We start from the raw sequence: 27,987 nt of genomic DNA on the forward strand, positions 1-27,987 counted from the left end.
GGGGGGGAATACAGAAACCTTGTTACCATGGAGATTGCAAGCCGGTCAGCCCATCTGCTGAAGAGGATATAAAATTTTGTAAGTAGAATTTTAAAACCTTACTATGAGAAAGACTTCCTCAAACTCAGTAGGGGGGAGGCAGCTACAGAAAGCCTGGCAAACGGCCATGTGCAAAACTGTGGGCTGTCATTATTTTGATATTAACCATGAATTTGCGGTAACTCTTATTAAGAGGGAACTACTAATATCTGTACATTAGGATACTAAAGATGTAAAACATATTTTGGTATGTTCTATGATAATGATGTTTATATCATTTTTTAGAAAAAAGTTAGGAATTTATATTAAAAACTGGTCCAGAGAAATCTGTGACTTGGTTTGTTTGGTTTTAAAAACTACTCCAACAAACAACCCAATCAAAACATGGGCAGAAGATGTAAATAGACATTTCTCCAAAGAAGACATACAGATGGCTAAAAAGCACATGAAAAGATGCTCAACATCACTAATTATTAGAGAAATGCAAATCAAAACTACAATGAGGTATCACCTCACACCGGTCAGAATGGCCATCATCAAAAAATCTACAAACAATAAACGCTGGAGAGGGTGTGGAGAAAAGGGAACCCTCTTGCACTGTTGGTGGGAATGTAAATTGGTACAGCCACTATGGAGAACAGTATGGAGGTTCCTTAAAAAACTAAAAATAGAGCTACCATATGATCCAGAAATCCCACTCCTGGGCATATATCTGGAGAAAACCGTAATTTGAAAAGATAACATGTACCCCCAATGTTCACTGCAGCACTATTTACAATAGCCAGGACATGGAAGCAACCTAAATGTTCACCAACAGAGGAATGAATAAAAAAGATGTGGTACATATATACAATGGAATATTACTCAGACATTATAAAGAACAACATAATGCCATTTACAGCAACATGGATGGACCTAGAGATTGTTATACTGAGTGAAGTAAGTCAGACAGAGGAAGACAAATATCATATGATATCATTGATATGTGGAATCTAAAAGAAGGGTACAAATGAACTTACCTACAAAACAGAAACAGAGTCACAGATGTAGAAAACAAACTTATGTTTACCGGGGGAGGGGGGGAGGGATAAACTGGGGGATTGGGATTGACATGTACACACTACTATATATAAAATAGATAACTAATAAGGACCTACTGTATAGCACAGGGAACTCTACTCAATACTCTGTAATGACCTATATGGGAAAAGAATCTGAAAAAGAGTATATATATGTATATGTATAACCGATTCACTTTGCTGTACACCTGAAACTAACACAACATTGTAAATCAACTATACCCCAATAAAAATTAAAAAGAAAAAAAATGTCTTTAGGAAGAAGTTTTTAAATTCATTTATTTAAGTAGGAAGTAATTTTTAATTGTGTATGTTTTTAAATGGCTTTTAAATTCCTGAAATTCCCTCTGTGGTCTTCACATTTAAGATGTTCGATGTGAGTAAAAGTGTGATTCTCATTAAAAAACAATAATAATAAAATAGCATTTGGGCCTATGATAACCTAAAAACAAAATAAAAAGGATGCATTTTAAACAATTATAGCATAAAAGTACAATGACATCATTAAGACCTTATAATATTTAGCCTTTCTCTTCTGTTTTTTAGTTCCTAATCCAGAAATTTATTCATTCAACAAACATGTAAACCTAGTAGGTGTCAAGCCCTGACCAAGATGAAGGCACAAGAAACATCAATGTAAACCAGTTCACGCCCTTAAGCAGCTGAAGGAGGTGACGTATCTTCATTCATTTACCCATTCGTTCATTCGGTAAAGGTTCACTGAGCACCCACTATGTGCCTGGCACAACTCTAGGTCCTGGGAATCACACAGTGATAGAAAGCAACAGAAAACCCTGCCCTCCTGGAGCTTACATTCAGGTGTCATTTACAATTAGATGATAAGAACTGAGTGGGGAGGCTTAGAGATAAGAACAAGGAGATGTTAAAGGACAGAAAAAACTCCTTCTGCCAGGAGGATTTAGTTAAACATCCCAGAAGGGGTGACTTTTGAGCTGGGGCCTCAAAGAGATGAGGAGGAGCACACCAGGCAGGAATGGGGACAGTCATTCCTGACCCACAGAGCACAGTTTGGAGGCAGAGATCTGGAGAACACCTGTCACTGAGCCAGCTTTTACTTCCCAGCTCCAAGACAACCTGAGAAACTCTACGTGGCTAGAGTGGCTTAATGAATATGAAATTGTAAGGAAATTTTTGCATGCAAACTGATTTAAAAATATAACTATTGGGCTTCCCTGGTAGCGCAGTGGTTGAGAGTCCGCCTGCCGATGCAGGGGACGTCGGTTCATGCCCCGGTCCGGGAAGATCCCACATGCCACGGAGCGGCTGGGCCCGTGCACCATGGCCGCTGAGCCTGCGCGTCCGGAGCCTGTGCTCCGCAACGGGAGAGGCCACAGCAGTGAGAGGCCCGCGTACCACACACACACACAAAAATTATATATATATATAATTATTTTCACAAATATCTGTGATAGTTGTATTAGTTTTCCTAAACAGCAAAATTCCTAGTTACAGAGCATTCGTGCCTCAAGCTAAGTATCATAAGTCAAATATAAAAATAGCAGTAGAAATTTTTTAACATTTAAGCATTTTTCACAGATCATATCTCAGTAAAGGCTAACAAAAACCTTATCAGGCACAGCAGTTATCTCCATCTTACAGAGCTGGAAACTAAAACTCAAAGAAGTTAAGTGACTCACATACACCAGGCCTAGTAAATAGCTAAGCTAGACCTTGAACTTGGGCTTTTGCTGTAAATACTGTCCTCTTTCTACTAGACCAGAATTTACTGCCAATTTAAGGGTTTTTGCAAAATAACAGGGAAGTGCTCTCACAGAGCACTATATCACAAATGCTACTGGTCTTTGGGAGAAATCTGTACATATCTATTTTGTGTACTTGGCAGAGAAACAGTAAGGTCCCAGAGAACTGACAGCAGTCAGCTATCAGCGAACAAAAAAATGTCACAATGTCAGCATCATGATTTCCTTAACAAAGTGACCTTCTTCCTGGTCATCAAAGGTCCAAAAAATTCACCCATCCCACCCCCTACCCCTGCAACAAATTCGACACACCTGGAAGTGTCCTCTCCATTTCAGCTCAATGCAGTTTCCCCTATATAGTAAGCTGGCCATCATATTTTCACTATGTTTCCACAAGAATTTAGCCACCACCCCCAGACTCTAGTGCCATCACCACATCTGGCATAGAAGACGGAATTATGAATTTTGAACAAGCAGAGACAGAAATGTAAACAAATGAATTGCTAAATATATAAATTTTAAAACAGGTTAAATAACATTAAGAGATTGGAACACAATGCAGGATAATAAAAACTGTCTGTGAAAATAATTAAAGGTAGATTTTGAGAACAGAATAAAATAGAAAATTGTGGGCAGACTGGTCAACCTGCTGTCATTGCTTAAAAGGAAATCCATTTTCCATTGCCAGCCATGTTCTTCAAGGGGAGGCTCTCAGAACTTGGAGCATCCCCTTCAATAAGAAATGTGGTCCTCTAGCACTAAAATCTCTCACTCTGACAGGCAACTCAAAGGACTAATGTACTGGGGCCATGTCCCTGGCTCCAGGGTGAAGGGCAGGGATCTAGGACCAGAAGAGGCAAGGCTTTAGAGAGTAGAGAATGGGGACAGGTGGGATAGGATTCTATGCTAGATCTGGGAATCTGCCACCAAAGCTAGTGTCCAAACAGAGTCAAGGGCTGGGAGCCAGATGAAGAGCCCCAGGGAAGCCCATGTGGAGGGGACTGAGTTCAGAATAAGGCAGGTAGGTAGGCAGAGGACAAGAGAAAACAAAGCCCTGTGGTTATAACTCCAGGAGCTGGAGGCCATGAGTATCAACTAGCAGGCCGAGCAACAGAAGTGAGGATCCTGGAGTAAGTGCCAGAAACTAGCTTCCCAAGGCGGAGAGGGGTGGGGGAGGGATGGACTGGGAGTTTGGGGTGGTCAGCAGATGCAAACTACTATATACAGAATGGATAAACAACAAGGTCCTACTGCATAGCACAGGGAACTATATCCAATGTTCTGTAATAAATCATAATGGAAAAGAATATGAAAAATAATGTATACATATGTATAACTGAATCATTTTCTGTACAACAGAAACTAACACAACATTGTAAATCAACTATATGTCAATAAAATAAATTAAAAAAAAAGAAAGTAACTAGCTTGTTCCCCAAACCTTCAGAGCCACCAATTCTACCACCATCAGCTCCACCACAACTATCATCACAGGCCCCATCCTCACCATCACCATCACCATCGCCATTACCAACATCACCCCCACCCCCATTAGCACCTCCATCACCATCAGCACCACCACCATCACTACCGTCACCTCCACCTCCACCCAACCCTTCCCATCAGCACCATCACCATCCTACAATCATAACCATCACACTACCAACCACCTTCACCACCACCACCCTCACCCTCACTCCCAATACCACCATGGTTACCACTAATATCACCACAACCACCATCACTACCACCAGCCACATCGCCAATATGACCATCATCCCATGACCATCATCCCTTTAGGATGTCCCCTTCACAAGCACAGAGGAGCTGGCAGAGGCTTTGAAATGTCAACCTTCCCCGCCAGTCCCTGAAAATGGAAGATGGCAGTACTGATACAAACGATGGCCACTACCCAGCTTACAAAGCAGAAGAGCTACAGCAGGTGTGGTTTAATAATTTTCATCCAGGATAGACATATATTAGCTCACTTCTTAAAATTCTCACAAACTCTAGGAGGCAGGCATGGCTACCCCTATTTTACGAGTAAGGAAAATGAACCTCGGGGACAGTAGTACTTGCCCAAGGTCACACAAGTAAAAAGTGATGGAGCCTGACCTCACACTCCAGCCCACCTGCTTCCACAGCTGATTCTATGAACAGCTCTGCTGTGTCGCCTCTCTAAAGAAAATTAAGACACAGCCACATCCTCGAGGGGCTCACTGGCAGTGGGAGAGGCCCGTAAACATATTTCAAAACAATGTGAGAGGGCTTCCCTGGTGGCGCAGTGGTTGAGGGTCCGCCTGCTGATGCAGGGGACACGGGCTCGTGCCCCAGTCCAGGAAGATCCCACATGCCGTGGAGCGGCTGGGCCCGTGAGCCATGGCCGCTGAGCCTGAGCGTCCGGAGCCTGTGCTCCGCAACGGGAGAGGCCACAACAGTGAGAGGCCCATGTACCACAAACAAACAAACAAAAGAAACAATGTGAGAAGTGTTTCGACTGTACTAAGGGAAGAAGAAACTCATTCTGCCCGGGAGGGGGCGGGGGGTGGTTGGAGAAGACTTTACAGAGGATGTGACATTTATACAATCAGGAAGAAAAGGAGTAGGAGTTCACCAGAAAAAGCAGTGGAGGGGAGAGCATTCCAGGTGGAGCGCCAGCAGATGTGAAGGACACGCACTGTGCTGCCTTAGCTTCCGCTGGCTCTCCTGATGTTCCCAAGTTTGACCTCTGGTCTGACTGAGGGCCTCGCCTCAGGTCTAGTCAAACTGCCAGCTTGTCTCTTTACACCCACTGAGCCTTACACACAGACACCTGTCTCAGCCCTTCCTAACTCTGGCTCAAAATCCAGAGTCCAACACATCCTGTTGCCTCCCAAGGAAGTCTGGGACGAAAGGATCTGGTCTGCAGGAACTCAGGCATCCAATAGCGGGCACCGGACCAAGGCATCAGCCACAAGGAGATTAAGAGCTGAGGCCCAGTGCTAGTCAGTTGGGACTGACCAAGGGGCTTCTTTAGATGCCCTCTATTCGGGCAGATAGTGTCCCAAAGCAAATCCAGGATGGAGTGTCCAAATGAAACAATCAAGTAAAGCGATTGCTAACCTGCATGCCACCAAATTGCAGCTAACATCCCTGATACCAAGCCACGCAATTCAGTGCTTGGGGTATACATTTTGTCATGAGGCCTTTTTAGAAAGTAGATTAGGAAGGAAATTTCTCAAAGCTAGGTGAGCCATGGTAGGGGCCAAGGTGGCATGTGACCACAATTGCTTTTTTTCCAAGCCAAAAACACTGCAGCTCTGTCTTTGGGCTTGAAACTACGGATCCACAAACATCCAATTGTGTGTTTTTGAGTAAATTCCAAACTACTTTCTGAGAAGACCTTTGGTCCCTGGACCACCTCTAAGCCTTCTTTTTCAGGAACATGTTCTTCTTAGAGACCTCAGTTCTTGAGGTCTGTAAGATAGATATCAAGTCTATCTTTAGCACCATTTCTCCCTTAACTGACAACAAAGACTCAGTCCTACCCAGATTCTTACCCAGCTACTGAACCTCAAAATCACTGTCATTCTATTCACTTACCAATCAATGTTTATTAAACACTTATTATGCGCCAGATGCCTCTTCTGTTCATGGGAATGTGCAATGACAAGGATATGCCAGTTCCCTGCCTTTTTGAAGCTTACATTCCAGTGAGGATTGATAGGAATAAGGAAAAAGAAAACGACATTAAAAAGGTGATTTCTGATCGTGACGGAAAGTGACAGCAAGAAAGCATGGAAGGAGGGGTGAGGGGGGCTGCCTCAGACAGGCATCCAGAGGAGGTCTCTCTAAGAAGGTGATGTTTGGGCTGAGATGAGAAGAATGAGAAGGAGCCAGCCATGTAAAGAGCTGAGGAAGGAACACTCCAGGACAAGAGAGCAGAAGTGCAAAGGCCCAGAGACAGGATTAATCCTGGCTTATTCAAAGTACACAAAAGCAGGCCAGGGAGGGAGGAAGGGGTGGGAGGGCAGAGTAGCAAGCAGGAGAGTTGAAGATGAAATAAGGAGAGTTTGTCAGGAGTCAGATTATTACAGAGCCTTGCAGACCACAATAAGGAATTCAGATTATATTTTAACACAACTGGAATCCACTGGAGGGCTTAAAACTGGGGAATGACATGCTCTGATTTCCTTTTTAAAAAGATAACTCCATAAGTTGTGTGGAGAATGGTTCTGGTGGTGAAAGGAAGCAGGGAGATTCAGTAGACCAGACGAGATGATGCTGGCTCAAACTAGGAACTACGGTGGTGGCAGGAGAGATGCAGAGAGAAGTGGATGGACTTGAGAGGACTTTTGAGATAGAAGTGACTGGAAGAATATTTTGGGAGGATGGTCTACAGCATATGCATCAGTTCATCTACATCAGTGATTTTTATGGATCCTCTTAGATGTCACCAGAACTGCTGCAGAGAGCATGAGGTGTATAATGGGAGAGTGGTCCAGATATAGGCCACCGCATCAATCAAAGCATCTCCAAATATGTTGACTGCCAAGAATGACATCTGCAATTTCATTTGGAAAAAGGGTTTTTAGGGTAAAACCAAACTTGGAAAACCACTATTGTGATAAGGCAGAGTCTGCCTAACTGGCCCCAATATCCTTTCTCTCTATCCTTCCAGAAATAGAGCTGTCGCAATTTTTAGCCTTCACATGGCTACTCAGCTAAAGATCACATTTCTCAGCCTCCTTTGAAGCTAGACGTGGCCTCACAACAAAGTTCAGGCCAATGGGCTGTGAGCAGAAGAAATATGTTTAACTTCTACGTCATTCCCTTGAAGATGAAGCTACTTAATCTCTTCATTTTGAGCTGCCTAGGAAATGGTGACAATGGTAGCAGCCACGTTAGACCCAAAGATGAAATCTACATGCTGAGAATGGCAGAGCCGACCCACCAGCCTGGGTCCTCGGACCACTGATCTCTTAGAATAGAGCCCTCTACCCACTCTGAACTGCCTACCTACCTCTGGACTCTTAAGTGACAAACAAATACATATGATACCTTTGACTACAGTGTTGCAGCAGTTTAGCAACACCCATGCAGAGCTTCAACAGCCAGAATATGATCCACCATGGGTCTCATTCCCTCTTCTGCAGGAAACAGAAATGTTCCAGATAGTGGCTGCTCCACTGGAGTGAGAACAACAGTGAACAAACTCTCAGCTAACCCAGGAGATAGATGGAGGGTGAGTGAGGAATAAGCCTTTGCTGTTGTAGTTGTTGTTTGAGGAAAGTTTTATTACTGCAGCATCACCTAACCTATCCTGACTAATACATTCTGGTTGAAAATAGCTACTTTAAAACCTTACCTGGGGAGGGCTCACACCAAGGAGTACTTCCCAGAACTTCTACTGCCAGTGTCCTCATCCCTGCAGTGACCCACAGCTGCCCCCAGCCTCTGCAGGAGACCCTCCAATACCAGCATCCTGGTTCTGACTCATGCATTTCATTTCATTTTGAAGAACTAGGCATTTCTGATCATGACTGTAGCTGGAAGTTTTGGCTTTCCAACTACAAATCACAGCCATTGGAGAGAGTACCATCAGCCAAAAGAGTGACTTGCATATATCCATTTTTGCTACCTCCAATTTCATGATCACCATGTGGCTGACAGGGTCTTGGGGCCCCAGCCGAGTGTCAGGTCTGAGTGTCTGAGGTGGGAGAGCCGAGTTCAGGACATTAGACCACCAGAGACCTCCCAGCCCCATGTAATATCAATCGGCGAGAGCTCTCCCAGAGATCTCGGTCTCAATGCTAAGACCCAGCTCCACCCAACGGCCAGCAAGCTACAGTGCTGGATGTCCCATGCCAAACAACTAGCAAGACAGGAACACAACCACACCCATTAGCAGAGAGGCTGCCTAAATTCATACTAAGCTCACAGACACCAGAAAGACAAGATCCAGAAAGACAAGACACCAGAAAGACAAGATCCAGCCCCACCTATGAGAACACAGGCACCACACCCCTCCACCAGGAAGCCTACATAAGCCACTGAACCAACCTTACCCACTGGGGGCAGACACCAAAAACAACAGGAACTATGAACCTGCAGATTTCGAAAAGGAGATCCCAAACAGTAAGTTAAGCAAAATGGGAAGACAGAGAAACACACAGCAGATAAAGGAGCAAGGTAAAAACCCACCAGACCAAACAAATGAAGAGTAAATAGGCAGACTACCTGAAATAGAATTCAGAGTAATGATAATAAAGATGATCCAAAATCTTGGAAATAGAATGGAGAATATAGGAAATGTTTAACAAGGACGTAGAAGAACTAAAGAGCAAACAAACAAAGATGAACAACACAATAAATGAAATTAAAAATTCTCTAGAAGGAATCAATAGCAGAAAAACTGAGGCAGAAGAACGGATAAGTGACCAGGAAGATAAAATAGTGGAAATAACTCCCACAGAGCAGAATAAAGGAAAAAGAATGAAAAGAATTGAGGACAGTCTCAGAGACCTCTGGGACAACATTAAATGCACCAACATTCAAATTATAGGTGTCCCAGAAGAAGAAGAGAAAAAGAAAGGGACTGAGAAAATATTTGAAGAGATTATAGTTGAAAACTTCCCTAACATGGGAAAGGAAATAGTCAATCAAGTCCAGGAAGCACCAAGAGTCACATACAGGATAAATCCAAGGAGGAACATGCCAAGACACATATTAATGAAACTATCAAAAATTAAATACAAAGAAAACATATTAAAAGCAGCAAGGGTAAAACAACAAATATCACACAAGGGAATCCCCATAAGGTTAACAGCTGATATTTCAGCAGAAATTCTGCAAGCCAGAAGGGAGTGGCAGGACATATTTAAAGTGATGAAAGGGAAAAAACTACAACCAAGATTACTCTGCCCAGTAAGGATCTCATTCAGATTTGACGGAGAAATTAAAACCTTTACAGACAAGCAAAAGTTAAGAGAATTCAGCACCACCAAAGCAGCTTTACAACAAATGCTAAAGGAATTTCTCTAGGCAGGAAACACAAGAAAAGAAAAAGACCTACAAAAACAAACACAAAACAATTAAGAAAATAGTAATAGGAACATACATATCGATAATTACCTTAAATGTAAATGGATTAAATGCTCCAACCAAAAGACACAGACTGGCTGAATGGATAAAAAAACAAGACCCATCTATATGCTGTCTACAAGAGACCCACTTCAGACCTAGGGACACATAAAGACTGAAAGTGAGGGGATGGAAAAAGATATTCCATGCAGATGGAAATCAAAAGAAAGCTGGAGTAGCAATACTCATATCAGACAAAATAGACTTTAAAATAAAGACCATTAGAAGGGACAAAGAAGGACACTACATAATGATCAAGGGATTGATCCAAGAAAAACATATAACAATTGTAAATGTTTATGCACCCAACATAGGAGCACCTCAATACATAAGGCAAATGCTAACAGCCATAAAAGGGGAAATGGAGAGTAACACAAAAATAGTAGGGACTTTAACACCCCATTTTCACCAACGGACTGATCATCCAAAATGAAAATAAATAAGGAAACACAAGCTTAAATGACTCATTAAACAAGATGGACTTAACTGATATTTATAGGACATTCCATCCAAAAACAACAGAATGCATTTTCTTCTCAAATGCTCATGGAACATTCTCCAGGACAGATCACAGCTTGGGTCACAAATCAAGGCTTCGTAAATTTAAGAAAATTGAAATCATATCAAGTATCCTTTCCGACCGCAACGCTACAAGACTAGACATCAATTACAGGGAAAAAAACTGTAAAAAATACAAACACATGGAGGCTAAACAATATGCTACTAAATAATCAAGAGATCACTGAAGAAATCAAAGAGGAAATTAAAAAAAATACCTAGAAACAAATGACAATGAAAACATGACAACCCAAAACCTATGGGATGCAGCAAAAGCAGTTCTAAGAGGGAAGTTATAGCAATACAGTCTTACCTCAAGAAACAAGAAACATCTCAAATAAAAAACCTAACCTTAAACCTAAAGCAACTAGAAAAAGAAGAACAAAAACACCCCAAAATTAGCAGAAGGAAAGAAATCATAAATATCAGATCAGAAATAAATGAAAAAGAAATGAAGGAAACAGTAGCAAAGATCAATAAAACTAAAAGCTGGTTCTTTGAGAAGTTAAACAAAATTGATAAACCACTAGCCAGACTCATCAAAAAAAAAAAGGGGATAAGACTCAAATCAGGGCTTCCCTGGTGGCGCAGTGGTTGAGAATCTGCCTGCTACTGCAGGCGACACGGGTTCGAGCCCTGGTCTGGGAGGATCCCACATGCCGCGGAGCAACTAGGCCCGTGAGCCACAGCTACTGAGCCGGCGCATCTGGAGCCTGTGCTCCGCAACAAGAGAGGCCGTGATAGTGAGAGGCCCGTGCACCGCGATGAAGAGTGGCCCCCACTTGCCACAACGAGAGAAAGCCCTCACACAGAAACGAAGACCCAACACAGCAAAAATAAATAAATTAATAAACTCCTACCCCATCTTCTTAAATAAAAAAAAAAAAAAAAAAAAAAAAAAAGACTCAAATCAACAGAATTAGAAATGAAAAAGGAGAAGTAACAACAGAAATACAAAGGATCATGAGGGATTGCTACAAGCAAGTATATGCCAATAAAATGGACAACCTGGAAGAAATGCACAAATTCTTAGAAGAGCACAACCTTCTGAGACTGACCCAGGAAGAATAGAAAATATAAACAGACCAATCACAAGCACTGAAATTGAAACTGTGCTTAAAAATCTTCCAACAAACAAAGCCCAGGACCAGATGGCTTCACAGGCAAATTCTAACAAACATTTAGAGAAGAGCTAACACCTATCCCTCTCAAACTCTCCCAAAATATAGCAGAAGGAGGAACATTCCCAAACTCATTCTACGAGGCCACCATCACCCTGATACCAAAACCAGAAAAAGGTGTCCCAAAAAGAGAAAACTAGAGGCCAATATCACTAATGAACATAGATGCAAAAATCCTCCAACAAAATACTAGCAAACAGAATCCAGCAGCACATTAAAAGGATCATACACCATGATCAAGTGGGGTTTATCCCAGGAATGCAAGGATTCTTCAATATACGCAAATCAATCAATGCGATATACCATATCAACAAACTGAAGGATAATAATGATATGATAATCTCAACGATGCAGGAAAAGCTTTTGAAAAAATTCAACACCGATTTATGATAAAAACTCTCCAGAAAGTAGGCATAGAGGGAACTTATCTCAACGTAATAAAGGCCATAAACGACAAATCCACAGCAAACATCATTCTCAATGGTGAAAAACTGAGAGCATTCCCTCTAAGATCAGGAACAAGACAAGGATGTCCACTCTCACCACTACTGTTCAACGTAGTTTTGGAAGTCCTAGCCACGGCAATCAGAGAAGAAAAAGAAATAAAAGGAATACAAATCAGAAAGGAAGAAGTAAAACTGTCATTTTCTGCAGATGACATGATACTATACATAGAGAATCCTAAAGATGCCACCAGAAAACTACTAGAGCTAATCAATGAATTTGGTAAAGTAGCAGGATACAAAATTAATGCACAGAAATCTCTTGCATTCCTATACACTAAGGATGAAGAATCTGAAAGAGAAATTAAGGAAACTCCCACTCAGCATTGCAACAAAATGAATAAAATACCTAGGAATAAACCTACCTAAGGAGACAAAAGACCTGTATGCAGAAAACTATAAGACACTGATGAAAGAAATTAAAGATGATACAAACAGATGGAGAGATATACCATGTTCTTGGACTGGAAGAATCAACATTGTGAAAATGACTGTACTACCCAAAGATTCAGTGCAATCCCTATCAAACTACCAATGGCATTTTTCACAGAACTAGAACAAAAAATTTCACAATTTATATGGAAACACAAAAGACCCCGATTAGTCACAACAATCCTGAGAAAGAAAAATGGAGCTGGAGGAATCAGGTGCCCAGACTTCAGACTATACTACAAACCTACAGTAATCAAGATGGTATGGTACTGGCACAAGAACAGAAATACAGATCAATGGAACAGGACAGAAAGCCCAGAGATAAACCCACGCACATATGGTCACATTATCTTTGATAAAGGTGGCAAGAATATACAATGGAGAAAAGACAGCCTCTTCAATAAGTGGTGCTGGGAATACTGGACAGCTACATGTAAAAGAATGAAATTAGAACACTTCCTAACACCATACACAAAAATAAACTCAAAATAGATTAAAGACTTAAATGTAAGGCCAGACACTATCAAACTCTTAGAGGAAAATATAGGCAGAACACTCTATGACATAAATCACAGTAAGATCCTTTTTGACCCACCTCCTAGAGAAATGGAAATAAAAACAAAAATAAACAAATGGGACCTAGTGAAACTTAAAACCTTTTGCACAGCAAAGGAAACCATAAACAAGATGAAAAGGCAACCTCAGAATGGGAGAAAATACTTGCAAACAAAGCAACTGACAAAGGATTAATCTCCAAAATAGACAAGCAGCTCATGCATCTCAATATCAAAAAAACAAACAACCCAATCCAAAAATGGGCAGAAGATGTAAATAGACATTTCGCCAAAGAAGATATACAGATGGGCAACAAACACATGAAAGGATGCTCAACATCATTAATCATTAGAGAAATGCAAATCAAAACTACAGTAAGGTATCACCTTACACCAGTCAGAATGGCCATCATCAAAAAAATCTACAAACAACAAATGCTGGAGAGGGTGTGGAGAAAAGGGAACACTCTTACACTGTTGGTGGGAATGTCAATTGATACAACCACTATGGAGAATAGTATGGAGGTTCCTTAGAAAACTACAAAGAGAACTACCATATGACCCAGCAATCCCACTACTGCAGCTAGTGTGAAGTAGCTGCATCGCACGGGGAGATCAGCTCGGTGCTTTGTGACCACCTAGAGGGGTGGGAGGGAGGCGCAAAAGGGAGGGGATATGGGGATATATGTATACATATAGCTGATTAACTTTGTTATACAGCAGAAACTAACATGACATTGTAAAGCGATTATACTCCAATAAAGATGTTATAAAAAAAAAAACCTTACTTGGATTACTGAGTCCAGATAAGCACATCCATCAGTTGAAGTGATTTGAAAAATACTGATGCCTGAGTCCTATATCCAGAAATCCTGATTTAATGAGGTTGGAGTGCAGCCTGGCATGGGGATTTTTATATACTTCCCTGGTGATTCTAATGTGCAGCCAAGGTTGAGAATTACAGACATCTGTGGATGATATAGCAACGGCTCCCACATAATTGCTTTTATTGAACTATACTCCAGCACGATGAGGGACATTATCTGTATAGTAAATGATATTAGTAAAAAAACAACTCCAGAATAATGATAAGGTGTCACATCAGGGTTTAAGTTACTATCTTACACACTCCCAACTCTATGAGAAACTTCTCTCTAGTCTCAGAGTGGGAAGTATTTGTGCTTCTCCTAAACCACAAGTGTACTTTTACCCTTGGACATCCTCAATCCTGTAAATGACCTTGCTTTCCTCTCTGGGTAGGTCCTAGAAAGTTCAGAGTCAAACTGGAGGCCCCCAACTAACAAGTGACTCGGATTTTACTGGCACACCATCTTAGCCTTATTTTCTCCTTAGTTCATTTTCTTCACTTGTGATATCATACAAGCTAACTTACGTCATTTCCAGACCAAGCCAGGATGTAAACATAGTTTTTAAATAATAAATAAGGAGCATGTGCCACTCACTGGAAGAGGGATGAGAAGGAAAACAATCAAGTGCACCAGCTTACCCAGGCAACTTGAACACACGAAGTTCTATAAACATATCCATCAAAGTCTACTTATTAAATAGTTAATGTCACTTAGAAATTCCTGCCTCATTTTTTGGAAAGTGGGGAGCCATGCTGAACTACAAATGCTAAATATCCTTCCCATATGAAACTAGGGGTACGCAGGAAAGTCAATACTGAAAGCTCCTAATGCAGTGTTTTCAAATGATAAGAATCAATCTTGTGGTTCCACTCACCTTCAGCAAAGTTTCCATATGGCAACTTTTGTTATTCTTTATTATAGGTTTAAGGCCCATTAGCTACTGCTCTTCCTGGTGGCTGTAATCATCATAATAGCAGGAGCTACATTACTTCTCAGCTGACTTCCTCTTAATAGCTTCCAGGATGCACATCTGAGAACCATCTCAGCACATTTCACAAGTATCTCATTCTTGACAACCCACTCTATTCTTTGCAGATCCTTTCAGGCTGTATGCACATGCCTGAAAGAGTTATAAATTCCAGCTCTATCCAAAATTATCTTTCCTCTTGTAAACCTTTCCACATCATCTCTTTGCTACATTCTACAAAGAATGCCTTCATCTAATACTTTCAATAATATTTGATATTGAATGACCCTATGTTTTATGAGTTCATCTCAGCAGCTAAGTGTCACTGGACTTCCGCAAAAACTACAGAATATAGTGTTTTCTACCAAGATGCATGAACTGACCACACACATCTGCAGACACAGACGTGAAGCTCTATAATACTAGAGACTGAAGGAACCTCAGAGGTCATCTAGTCCACCCCACTCAAACCCCCGTTTTGCAGACAGGAAAACAGAGGCCCTTGAGAAATATTAATTCAGGTAGCCACTCCTGTATTAATACTTGGGTGGTGTCCCATAAATTCATTGTTTAGTCAGTTATTTGAAATTTGGTACATATTTTCTCATTAAGAAACAAAGTTACAACAGAACGTTAGACTCCCTACAAAATTATAATTAGGATGGGTGGTGGTGATGATAATACAACAGTGAGAATGTACTTAACATCACTGAACTGTACACTGAAAAATGGTTACGATGGTCAATTTTATGTTACATGTATTTAACACAATTTTTTAAAAATTCTTATTTAACCCATGAAGTGGATGAAACGTAATACAAGAAGGAAGAGAAGGAATGAATCCCACCACCTTGGCTGGGTCCACCTGAGGGTCCTTCCTTGAATAAACGTCTGATTAATTGCTTCTGCAACATCCATTTTCCCCTCCGTCTACCACTAGCTCCCAAATTCCCTTAGGGAACTGGTCCTCCCCATTCTCAGCCTTAGTGGGGCTGACCCCAATCTCATCTCCAGGAGTGGCCAACCACTGGCTTCAGGCAGTCCCCTGGCCACAGTACTGGTTCACGAGCCATTTCAGGCCAATAAGATTCAAGAAGTATATGTGTGTGAATGTGTGTGTGTGTGTGTGTGTGTGTGTGTGTGTGTGTGTGTATTGTGTTGTTTCAGAGGGAGGGTGGTACCTCTGAAAACAAACAAACAAAACCTTCTTTTCCTTTTTGCTAGAGCTACCATAAGAGAGCTAGCTCTTCCTCTGAACAGGGGAGTGGATGAATGGGAGACCCTGAGCCACTGTGGCCACTGCTGCCACCATGAAAAATGCCAAACCGAGGCCTGAGCGAGCACACAGAACTGAGCACAGAAGATCATGCGGTACTGGAAGAACTGCAGAGAAAGGGAACAGAAGCACTGATGAAGTCATGAACTGGAACAAGCCACACCTGAAGCTAGCCAGATGTACTCCTGAACTTTTCACTAGCATGAGCCAGTAATTCTCTACTTTGCCTTAGCCAACTGCATTGAGTTTGTTTATTTGCAACTGAAAGATTCCCAACAGATACAGTTCCAGAACAAAGTTTGAAATAAACAAAGTGTGTTCCTCATTCACTTCCCTTTCTGAAACCATCTCCCACCAGCCACTGTTTTTCTCTCCAGGCACCCAGTACCCTCCTTCTGTCCCAAGGTCTCCATTCTGATAACCAACCCAGGCCTGCACTAACTCCCAAAGTGCTTCAGGCCCCAATATTACCTTCCTCTTTCCTCTTATTTTTTCTATTTGCACCCCCATTCAAATTCATAAAACAAAAATAAAGAAAAAATACATAAATTACTATTAGTATCTTATCAATGAGACTAATAGGGGATTCAAAGTTTGGCTCTGGCTACCTCAAACTGTACAGGTCAACATGTATGCATGGGTAGGAGGGTCGCTGTTCGAAGCAAGTTTTGTGTACAGTCCCGGGGCAGAGGCAGAATGACGTCTGTTTCCCAGTGTAACCCTACAGTGAGATGCAGGCTGAAAGCACAGAAGCTGGCTTTACAAGGGGACATGTGAGATGCAGGGCACAGCAAGTGCCACTCGAGGGCCCAGGGTTCAGAGTATGACCCAGAGTTGAGGAAGTCTGGAACACAACCTGTCCAGAGAGGCTGAAGGGTATAGTGCTGTTAGCCACCTTTGAGATTTTGCCTGAGAAGCAGCATCTTAGTAAGAAGGAAGCAGTGTCCTCACAGATGAAGCAGAGCAACTGCAGCGGGAATAACCTCCTTCAAAGGCTTGTGGCAGCCGAGCTCAACGAGGGACAGAGTTGTGATCACCCCCTCGACTCAGAGATAATGGGCAGGCTGTTAGGAGGCAAGGCGTTGCAGTCCTCTGTCTACAGCTAGGAGAAGTGAACAAGCAAAATGGGACATTATCGATGTCTCTACATCAAGACTTCCTTTCCAAGCTGCTTCTCCTTCCTCTTGCGCCACGTGATTAGTTAGTGACAATGGCCACATAGACCCACAGGCTGGTGGGGCACGGAGTCCTTCAGGTTACACAAAGGAGAATTTAATAGGGAACAGTCAAAACAGAATGTCAGGGAGTGCCAGAGAAGGAGACCTGCAGCCGTATCACAGAACTTCATGGAGGAGAAGGTTCTAGAAGGGTTTAACAGACGGAAAGATCAGCATCAAGTGAAAATGGTAAGACCTTCTTCAAGGAGAAGGAATGGCATGACTGAGGGGGTGAGGGAAGAGAGCAGGAGTTGAGTCTGCGTCTGGGCAGGCGTGCTTGTAGCAGGGGCGGGTCGGGGGGGAAAGTAAGGGGAGAACACAGGTGTGAAAGGACAAACAGACCCAGGGAGACTGGGGTCTCTGTTGCGAACCGTCTGCCTTGTTGAGGTGGGCTTGGGGACAAGAGTGAAATGAGCTTACCTGCAGGCAGTAAGTCAAACCACGATCACAGATGAATGACGAGAGCCCCTTAAGACTCCCAGGAACGTTCACAGTTTTAAAATAGGCTGCTCCTTAACCCAAATCATCTAGCAACTGTTCGGATTTCAGACAGTGGAGGAAGAAGAAAACAAGTGTTCTGGGGCAGGGCCCCAACCTATTCCCATCCACCTCTCCACACCCAGCCTGGGGGTCGGCTGGGCATCCACAGTGCCTCCTGGTTCTGCCCAGCTGCAGTCCCCATGGCACTGTGACGTGCTCCAGGGCCAGTTTCCTGCTATTGTTGTTGTGGCTTCAAACAAGGTCACAGCTGTGTTTGGGGGCCTGGACAATGGTGGACATTTTTAGTGTATTTTGAAGTAGGATATATTCAAGTTTTGCCTGGTCTGCACTTTTTAAATAACCTGCCACACTCATTTTTAAAATGACAGCAGGGCTTCCCTGGTGGCACAGTGGTTAAGAATCCGCCTGCCAATGCAGGGGACACAGGTTCAAGCCCTCGTCCGGGAAGATCCCACATGCCACGGAGCAACTAAGCCTGTGCACCACAACTACTGACACCCGCACGCCTAGAGCCCATGCTCCGCAACAAAGAGAAGCCTCCGCGATGAGAAGCCCATGCACCGCAATGAGGAGCAGCCCCTGCTCGCTGCAACTAGAGAAAACCTGCGTGCAGCAATGAAGACCCAACACAGCCAATACATAAATAAATAAAATAAATTTATAAAAAAATAAAGTAAAATAAAATAAAAATGACACCAGCGAATGGACTTAATGTCACTGAATTATGCATTTAAAAATGGTTACAATGGTAAAGTTTGTTACATGTATTTTTCCACAATAAAAATATAAACATAATTTTTTTTAAAAAAACACCAGTATCCTTCCTTTTTTTAACAATTAACACTTTTTATGCTTCCTATGTAACAGAACTATTAAACAAAATACTTGCAAATATGAAATTTGCACTTTACCAGGTGAATTTAAAGCCTGAGCATCTCTACTAATGTATAAGAAACAGTAATAATAATACCCATGGTACACATTATTCTTACAATGTAGATTTGACAGTTTTTTAAAAGATACTATTTTGTTTAATTTTCATTTTACATGATCAAAAGGAATATTCACAGTAAAGTAACTGAATAAGACACCCAAATGAAAAACAGAGCCTTCCCTAATCAGAAGGTCTTCCTACAACAACCAAAGGAAAAAAAAAAAAAATCCCCCAAAAGAAATCACCCCTCAAGCTTTCTGAAATTAGCAGAGAATGTTTGCAACTGACCTACTTCTCTCCCACAGGACTATGTTGATAATTGACTTTTGTCCCCCAGGGAAGTGCTCAAATATAATTGAGCAGCACCTGCCACATAGAAAGTACAGTTTTATACACCCAATAATTCTCATAAATATTGTACTTAGCTTGGGACTCAAGCACTCTGCTTTCTCCTTAATTGTATCTCTCAAGGAAGAAATATAATTACCAAAGCTGAGTTATTACAAACATCTAGATAAAAGAAGTATTTTGAATTGTAAGTACCCAAGACATTTCTATCACTAAAAATTATTGAAAATGATGGCATTGATCACTTTTCTTTAATCTTGACATTTTTCTTTAATCCTGTCAATCTCATCCTATTACATAAATGCCTTCTAGAGATGAGAGTCACTCAGTTTTGTTCAGTCTTGATGACAAGGAGGCCAAGGTCAAGGATGTGATTTCCATGCAGGTCAAATAGTTTCACTCCTCCCTCACAAATTCAGCTTTATGACCTGACACTGCAATTCCAAAATAAATACGAATACGATCCACCCAATTCAACACCATGATTTGAAGTGCTGTCTGGATCTAGGCTTAAGGAAAGGCAAGTGTCTTTCCACAGGCTGGCCAACATTTGCATTTAGACCAGAGGCTACGACTATAAACCTTCAGACTGGTGTAGAGAATATGCTAATGAAATAATCCAAAACCAGTCACAAAAGATCACATATTATTGTATGGTTCCAGTTACGTGAATGTAATTTGGAATGAAATGTCCAGAACAGGCAAATCTATAGACACAGAGAGTAGATCAGTGGTTGCATAGGGCTGGGGGTAGGAAGGAGGTTGGGGAATGACAGCTAATGGTTACAAGGTTTTTTTGGGGGGTGATGAAAATGTTCGAAAATTAGATTATGGTGATAACAGAATACAGCCTCTGAATTCCTGAAAGAATGACTTCCTCATTTCTGTTCCACTCACACACACAAAGAGGCCAAATAAGAAAGCTGTGACCATAAAGCACTCCAACCTCAACAGCGAGGATTTTATCCACTTGTTTGATTTGGAAACACAATCAGCCTTTGAGCTGTTACCCTAGCACTAGGCCACTGGAGAAGGAAGTGGGCCAGGACGATAAATTCATCTACTTGAGTTATTACGCATTTCACTTACTGTTGGTCTTTCCTGCATTAAAAAAGAAATTGAAAACTAAATTTTTCCTAAGGAGTTAAAAAATAATATCATAACATTCAGACACAGTGAGCACTACAAAACCATTTCTAGTGATTCTCACAACCTGAAAAAAATGCAGATTCTTTTCAAGTTTGTTTACAAAATATTTCCTCTCAAAACAAAGACTTCTGCTCCAGCAATTTAAATTGCAGCCCTGGAGAAAGATACCTCCACCAACAGAAAAGAACATAAAATGAGAAGTAAAATAGGCACACTTTGTCATCCAATGATTACAGTGAAAATGATGAGAAAGATTCAGCAGATGTCCCTCAAGTTTTATGGCCCCATCTAACTTATACTTTCAGTAAATAAAGCACAATGCTGAATGTCATCCCTTCGGATTCAAGTAATTACCTCTGTTCTGTTTATGGGTGTAATAGGAAAGGATATAGTAAAGAAAGTAGGAAAGTTTACAGAGCGGCATGTTTTTCTAGTTAAAATGAAAACCATCTTCAAGGAATTTCAAAGCACCATCTATATTCAAGCCAGGTGTTGGTAATTCATCAGCCTTCTCACTTTCTGAATGCCCAGCTAAGGAAGCACACAGCTTGTCATTATTGTTACTTGAAAGCAATAAAACTATTCCCTTAAAATTGAATCTATAATTTAGCCTCTTCATTAGTTCAGGCTTCTAGTTCTCACCCTACCCCCTTCCCTGACCCCATTCACATGGCTGAATCCATGTAAAATGCCTGATGTGTCGCTCTGTAGTCAAGTTCATAACTTACACTCTTCTATAACAAAGAGTGCGTGTTCTACCTCTACGTTTTCCTGCCTCAGGAAGAATGAGGACACCTAACTGTGTGAAGGCAGGACCATACTGGCTACTTAAATCGGAATGGGGTTTTATGGGGGTTCTTTACAGATAACAGCCTAGCTCTTCTTGAGACTTATCAATTTGGTGGATTCTAATCTGGAGAGGTATTATCAAGAGAATGTGTCATTGGGGACGGTAAGGAAGTGCTCTGCACAGCCCACAGGGGAAATACTGGTGCAATAGCCTGGACTCAAAGGAAGTGAACACCATCCAGGGGCTCTGCCTATACCAGGCAGGGGCTCAGATGGTCCTTCTCTCACACACACACACTCCGGCTGAAAAGGGTGAGCAAGCAGAGAGGGTGGCGCTGTTCTAGGAAGCACTCCTCTCCAAAGCATTGCAGAGGCCAAACATGGAAGGCGGCCTGCACGCTCCACTCCACCCAAGTCTGTGGACACTTCCTGGGGTCTTCAGTGAACCTGAGTGAGGTGCAAGCCCACTCACCCTGGTTAGGGCTTATGCTTTCTTCTGAATCTGAGCTGCAGAAATGAGACCAAGAAAGGGCCAGACTCAGGGGACAATGATGAGCTTGGACAACACCACAACCTTAGCCAGAAAAGATGGGTTAGAACTCGATCTGCTGAGCCCAGCTAACCCCACTGAGTTAGTAGGCTCATCAGGAGTGAAGAGACTCGTTTCTACAACTAGCTACTAACTGTAGTTTGTAGACAAAACTACATTCTCTTCCGCTCTGCCCTTGCTTTTTCCCTTGATGAAGAAACAGTCCCTGATCCTTGGTAACAACATTGTCTGGGGCAGCACGTGGAATAATTACAGGGAGAGGGCCACAGCAAAGCCAAGGTCATTTTCAGCTTCATTTTCAGGCAGCGTCCTATAATTTTCTAGAAGGATTAAAATTTGAATCAGAATTTATGTAAGCGTCAATAAAATCTTATCAATCTAAAGTGAAGGATACATAGTTCTTTATTCTATAAAAAATGAGATTTCGGGAACTCTGCACGCCACGAACAGAAACTCGGAGAAAAGCAAAAACGACTGCTTAACTGCTTAGCTGCCTAGTAATTAGATTTCTCAATCCGAAAGAAGCTTCACAAATTCAGTTCCATTTATTCAAGCCCAAGAGCCAGAACGAAGCACAGTTTGCCACAGAGGCAGAGTTCTGTTTTGTTCTATCAGATCTCAATTTGGGAAGATGCATTCCGGATAGAATTCACAAAGGAAATAGGTGTAAACTTTTCCTTAAAGTTCACTGTCACTGGATTATATCATTTAGCAAGGACAGTAGACTTACAGAGCAAGTAAAAGCTTCCAATTTTGCTGATGAAAACGATTCATTATTACCTTCCAGGCAGCTAAAATATAATAATAGTTGTGCCAGTCCTGGCCTGTTTTCCTCAGATTCATCCTCTCCTTTTTCTGCTCTGCTTTCTGTCTCAGGGGGCCCATGGCCTGCAGGTTGTTTCCCAGACTCCCATGTCAGCTGGTGTCCAGGTCAGCCAGTGGCAGACAAGGCAGGGGTGGGGAGCACAAGAAAGGAGAAGCCAGAGTATTTCTCCCCATTTTCTCCACCTCAAGTGGCTTCTCTGACAGAGGCTGCATCTCCTCTGTGTCTCTTGCTCCTACAAACAGTACCCCACTGGTTCCAGCATCTACCAGGTGATTTTGGCCCCTGGGTTCTAGTTACAGTCTCCTCCCCTTGTCCTTGTACCTAGAGGTGATAGCAGCTTCCCGCTGTTGCTAACCTCTAGGTTTAGCTTTTAAGCCGTCCCCTCACCTGTTTAATCATGTCTCTATAATTCAAGTCCCTCAGCTGTAAAAACTCAAGTAATATCATCTTCTGGTTAGACTGGCTAATACAATGACTAGTACGTTAGTAAGTAAACAAACAAACAAACAAACCTCCATGAACCGTGAACCATGCAAACAAAAATTCCATCCCATGATAAAACTGGGAAAAAACTACAGTCTGCAGATTCTTCAGTGGTTGCTTTGCTCTTCACAGTAACCATATAAACTAGGAATATTTCTAGGCTCTAAGAGGAGTAAGTCCTTGTGTGTTTGTGTGCCTGTCGTGATTATTCAGGGATGAAGTGTGTTGTGGTGGAAAAACTGTAGAATCTGAGTGGGGGTCTCCTGTCTCTGTTCTGCCACTATCTACTGGTGTGACCTTGGTAAGGGCTTTATGTCCTTGGGTCTGTGTTTCATTCATCTGAAAATGGGGAATCAAAGTAATTTCCCTCCACAATCTCTTCCAGTTCTATAATTCTGTGATTCTAAGCTTATGGATAAATTTTGCATATATGCATGACTCCAAGTGTATGATTATTCTTAGAGCTGTGCACAAAGCATATACCTTCTGTTGATGAATCTGCATTTCATCAGAGAAATGTGTCTATAACCAGTGCTCAAATTAGAACCCAAAGAATATTTTTGCCAACTTGTTTTATTATAGTATCAACTTAGTACCTGAATGTGTTTTAGATCTCTACCTACAGTGTGGGTTCATTGAATTATTGTAATGATCATCTGATTAGCATAATCTGAAAAAAACAGAAGGAACCTTGCTTTAAGGTAGATGGTTCCAAAGATGGCTGCAACAATATCTTCCATTCTATGTGCTCCTTTGTAAGGTGACCTTGACACACCCCATCAAAAGATAGAGTCTGTTTCCATCAAAAGATAGAGTCTATTTCCCCTCCCTTTGAAACTGGGCTATCCCTTTGATTTGTTTTGACTTAGAGATTGCAACAGAAGTGATGTCATATAGCTTTTGATACCAGGTCTTATAAAGTCTGCAGCTTCAGCCTTTGCTTCTTGGGATGGTCCTGCTTGGTACCTGGCCACCATGTTGGGAAGAAGCTCAAGCAACCATGCTGAGAGGCCCAGGTAGAGGAAAAGTGAGCCCTCTGCCAAAATCTCTACTTGAGTTCTCAGCCAGCAGCCAGCACCAACCACCAACCACAGGTGTGAGGCTGTCTTAGACATTTCAGCCTTCCCAGTACCCAGGTAACATCACACAAAGAAGAACTGTGTCTGCTCAGTACACAGACATTTTTTTAAATGTTGTTGCTTTAAGTCACTAAATTTGAGGGAGGTTTGTTAGGAGGCAATTTCTCCAGATTAAACAAAGAGTTTAATATTGGAGCAGAACCTCATGTCTAAAATACATCAAGCTAGTCCTCCATTCATCCACTCCTTCATTCAATCAAATAAGTATTTACTGAACATCTACTATGCTAAGTGCTGAGGACAAAAAGGAGACCAAATACAGACATGTCCCTGCCCTAGTGGAACTTGTTATCTGGATGGGGAGACAGACATTAAAAAAAAAAATCTAATTACATGTAAAATAATGAAATGTTAAATAAATAGTGATGGGGCTTCCCTGGTGGCGCAGTGGTTGAGAGTCCGCCTGCCGATGCAGGGGACACGGGTTCGTGCCCCGGTCCGGGAAGATCCCACATGCCGCATAGCGGCTGGGCCGTGAGCCATGGCCGCTGAGCCTGCACATCCGGAGCCTGTGCTCCACAACGGGAGAGGCCACAACAGTGAGAGGCCCGCATACCGCAAAAAAATAAATAAATAAATAAATAAATAAATAAATAGTGATGGTACTATTGAGAACTGGCACAATGTGCTCTGGGGTGAGGTAAGTGGCTAAGCAACTAACCTTAACAGGGAGGTTAGAAGAAGAAATGAAGACTAAACTTAGGTCTCAGGGAAGATTAAAAAATCAGCTAGGCAGAGGGGAGAACAAGAGCCCTCCACACAGACAACTCAGCATGTGCAAAGGGCCTATGGCAGGAGGGAGGGTGATGTGTTCAAGATCTGTGTCCAGAGCTTAGAGATCATGGCTTAAGATGAGGCTGGAAGCTGGTAGGAGCCAGGCCTTGTAAGACTCTGCAGTTCTCATAAAGGCAGACTTAACAAGGAGAGGTCAACAAACTGATCTCACTCTGATCAGATTTTCCTTAGAAAGCCAGTGGGGAGAAAGGTGGGAGTAACCCCAGTGAGAGTAACCTGTAGCATTCTACCACACAAACTGTATGCACAGTGCCACCCATGGGTATTTCATATACTCAGCACACATGGGCATTCTGCAGACACCCTAATTCCTTGCTCCATTTCACCGTATTATTTGTATACATCTATGTCTCCATAACTAGATCAAAAAATCCTTTGGGTACAGAAGCTGTGTCTCATTCTTCTTTTCATTCCTATTCCACAGTATCTAGTGCAGTGCTAGGCACATAGCAAATATTTAATGTGTTTCCTAAAAATTTAAAACATGAATAAACAATCCATTCATAAACAGCCTGTCAAAAATAATCTCCTGAGACAAAATTCTACAGCCTTACTTGGAAAGCCATTCCAATGATATCAACACTCTTTGGAAAGTCCTGCTGTAAAAGCATCATTCCTTTCTAATTGTAGCCAATTCTTGAGTTTCATCCTCAGTGAAGACTGACAACAGCCCATCACATTTCCAAAGAACGTCTTTGTGTACTTTTTTTGTTTTTTTGGCTGCACCGCACAGCATATGGGATCATAGTTCCCCAACCAAGGATCAACCCGAGCCCCCTGAAGGGGAGGCTCAGAGTCTTAACTACTGGACCGCCAGGGAAGTCCCATCTTTGTGTACATTTTGAAGATCATTACTGGGTCACCCCTAGCTCTCTCTCCTTTCAGTGGCAAAATACTTAATCTTCTCACTTTTCCTCAAAGAAATAATTTAGCTGCTCCCTGGATGCATTCCAAAACCTCCATGCCTCCTAAATTGTGGAGGGCAGCAATCTAGGAGACCAGGAAACAAGGTCAAAGATGCCAGAGGGACTTTGTGAGCAGTCCTCAGGGGAGAGGCAGGCTCTCTGTCTCAGTCTGTTCATTTTCAGGCCAACTCATATGTGTACATGTGTATGTGTGTGCACACATATTCATCTGTGCATATACACACATGGACACTGAAATTTTTTTACCAGCTCAAAGAATAAACACTGTTCTATTTGATGAGTTTGCCAGCTGTCCTCTGTTCTTTACCGCCAGCCCAGATTTACCCATCTGATTCAACACAATCTTTTTTTTTTTTAGTAAGTGAAATCTTCCCCCTCCCATCTCTGTAAATGATATAGCAGAGAAATGAGCAGCACTGTTTTTATTGGTATCCTCACTATCTTCATAATGTGCAAAGGCATCACACAGATTGTGAAATACATCAAGAATTTGAAAACAATAAACCACTGGTCACTCTACAAATAATGAGTCTCTAGTAACATCAACAGCTGTTGTGCTTTTTAAAAAAATACTTTTTTGGCATTTGGGTGAAATTTCAAAACACACTGTTAAAGTTACATTTGGAATCATTTTTCATTTCTTGTCAAATAAATAAAAATCTCTCAGTTATTTTATTGTAGCCATTATAGAAGTCTATATTATGCCATTTAAACAAGATCATACATAGGATGCTTACCGAACTGTAAGTACTCACAAAAATTATGTATTATTTTTGTGCAGAAAAGTTAGTTAAGATTGTGTATATAATACAATTACAGCTAGCTTCTGAATTTAAATTAGGCCATCTTATTACACCAACAAATCCTAGCCTATTTTCAGGAAGACTTATGAAATGTATTTGTTCCAAAAATCTGCAATGGTTTAAATTACTCTCGAAATTATTTAGCATGAATACTTTTTACATTTTTAAGCCAACACATACCAGCACACTTAATAAGAACTTCTACATGCATTATCTCACTTTTTCATTTAAATTGAGGAAAGAATAAGAATATTGCAAAGGATATTGATGGCTCTGTGCTTGGAAGAATAAAACATTAGTGAAGTGATGGTGTAGCTGAACTCAAAAGTTTTAGTCAAACAGCTCATGGAATACACTGCTGTATAATTAATATTTCTAAGTATTTGCAATAATAACACACTACCAAAAATAGGCACCTACAAAATAATATAAACAAGATCTCAGTCACCTAACTCAATTTTTGTAAAAGATGAAGAATGTCTTTGCTTTATTAAATACATAACTAATCTAAACACTGCAAAAAGGATAGAATACACTTTCGAATGAATTCAGAATCCAAAATATATTTATTTTTTAAATGTACATGCTTAGTACTCACTGAATTAAAGAGTCACAGGAATAATTTCTGTTTCTGCAGAAAATGATTGCCTATGTAATCAATATTATGTAAATATGCTCTATGGACTTTTTAGGAGAGGTCTGAGTCCAATTCTAATACCCAATTCGTCATGGATAATCTGTTTAAATTGATGACAATCACTACAGAAACACACTGCAGCTGCCATCATAGGTTAAAAACACAATGATCTGAGTGACCCAGAGGGCAAAAAACTTCCCAAGGTCACTCCAGCAGCCGACAGCGGAGCCTTGGGATAAAAACGTCGTGGTGCGATGACCAAAGTCCTCCCAGGGTACCCCGAACTCACACACCTCGACAGTTTCTGTTCCAAAGAGAGATCAAGGTGATTCCCTTTTGCATGATCTCTCTAGCACCCAGCAGCTATGTAGGGGTGGTTTCTTTGCAGCAAATTAAGGAGCAATTTCCTGTGACAAGGTAAAAGGCACCTCAGCATTCAGCTGAACCGGCGATTTTTAGCACTGTCAACACGCACTAGAACCACGCAGAAGAAAACCCCTAAGAAAACAAACACTAAGTGTAGCACCACCGAGACCCCCGAAACTGAGGGCCGGCCTTCGCTTATTTCGATTTAAACCAGATCCGCTGT

At 41.6% G+C, this 27,987-nt stretch overlaps 1 protein-coding gene across 3 annotated transcripts in view; it reads right to left on the reverse strand.

Annotated features, from left to right (window-relative positions):
* CACNB4 (calcium voltage-gated channel auxiliary subunit beta 4) overlaps positions 1-27,987 on the reverse strand; it is a 279,529-nt gene that overhangs the window by 249,914 nt on the left and 1,628 nt on the right. The window lies entirely within an intron of this gene.

This window comes from Lipotes vexillifer, unplaced genomic scaffold (genome assembly GCF_000442215.2).
Source record: "Lipotes vexillifer unplaced genomic scaffold, Lipotes_vexillifer_v1.1 scaffold967, whole genome shotgun sequence".
NCBI lineage: Eukaryota > Metazoa > Chordata > Mammalia > Artiodactyla > Lipotidae > Lipotes > Lipotes vexillifer.